Raw genomic sequence first — 1,476 nt, 5'->3', positions numbered from 1 at the left:
GTCAGAGAAGCAATGTACTCAAGTTACAAATTCTTACCCCGCCCCCCAGAGTCCCTTACAGCTAGAGGTTGCCATGTTACAAAGATCAGGCCAGTGAGATGTAGGCAAACATCCGGGTGTTCTAGAAAAATCTAGTCTTCTCCAGAATAAAGAGGCACAGACTCACCTGGCTTCTGCCTTTTTCCCTCTCTCTTTTTTTCCCTTCCTCCTGCCTGAAAGGTGGGCAAGATGTCTGCAAGTGGATTAGCCATTTTCTCTCCATGAGCATGAGAACCACATGCTATGGATGGTGGAACAGGAAGCTAGAAGGATTCCAAATTTTTCATAACTTTCTTAAGCATCTCCAGAGCGTTCCCAGGTTTCTGTGCATGTCCAGGCAGAGACCCTCACTAAAGTCCTTCTCCAGAACCAAGGGCACCTCTCTCTCTTCTTCCTGCTGAAGAACACCTCTCTCCCTGATACATTGCCTGTGTGTTACACAAAATGAGAAAACCCCATTCGTTGAGACCATAGTTAGATGTGTTACATGCAGCCACTTGTCATCCGCACACATATGTGCTGTGTGTGTAATCTTTTTGGTTCTTGATAGTGAGCCCGTATGGACCCTATTTCTGGCACAAGGAACAAGAAAGCATGGGATTGGGGTGTGCTTGGAGGAAGCCAGTAAAGGTATTTCCCCTGGGAGACAGGAGAACTCTGTTCAAGATTAACTCTCTCTTACTACGTGACATAGGACAAGTCATTTCTTCCTAGTACACTATAGGCACTTACATATATACATATACATTTATATATAAATTATATATACTTAAGTATGTATATACATATAACTACAGATATATGTACAATTACATATATGTATATATAAATTAATGTATTCATTTTTATATGTATTACACATTTGTAATGAAGAGGGTGTTGGAACTAGTTGAGGACCCATGTCCCTACCATCTGGACCACGTTATGCCTGTACGGCTGGGGACCAGGGAGATGGCATATCACAGTGTTTAAGAGCACAGACTGGAGCCAGTCTCACCACCTAGTAACTTATTTCATTTCTTTATGTCTCAGTTCTCCGCACTTGTAAATGGGATTAATAATACTACCTCATGGACTCATTAGGAGGATTCAATGAGCTGCAGTTTATAAAGCACTAGGAACAGTAACTGGCACAGGATAAGCCAACCTCTTTGCTTATTAAATGTCAGCTCAGGGCATTGGCCTTGTCCAAGGTGCTGATGCTCCTAAGGTCCCAGTCATCCTAGGAATCCGTGGCTTGTGAGACTGTGCTGGCCCCATTCTCTCTTTTAAGAAAGCCAGGTACTCCTTGTGCCATGTTTCCCCTCCAGTTCCAAAACTCTGGTGAGGGCCTCTAAAAATTTAATTGTCTAGCTACCAATTTTAATCTTGATTCTGCTGCTCCCTGATCTGACTCTGCATCTCATTTTAAACATCAGAGTTGCAAAGTCCTTTCTT

The sequence above is a fragment of the Equus quagga genome, chromosome 13 (genome assembly GCF_021613505.1).
Source record: "Equus quagga isolate Etosha38 chromosome 13, UCLA_HA_Equagga_1.0, whole genome shotgun sequence".
NCBI lineage: Eukaryota > Metazoa > Chordata > Mammalia > Perissodactyla > Equidae > Equus > Equus quagga.
The sequence above is the reverse complement of the archived record's forward strand: the minus strand, read 5'-3'. Positions refer to the sequence as shown.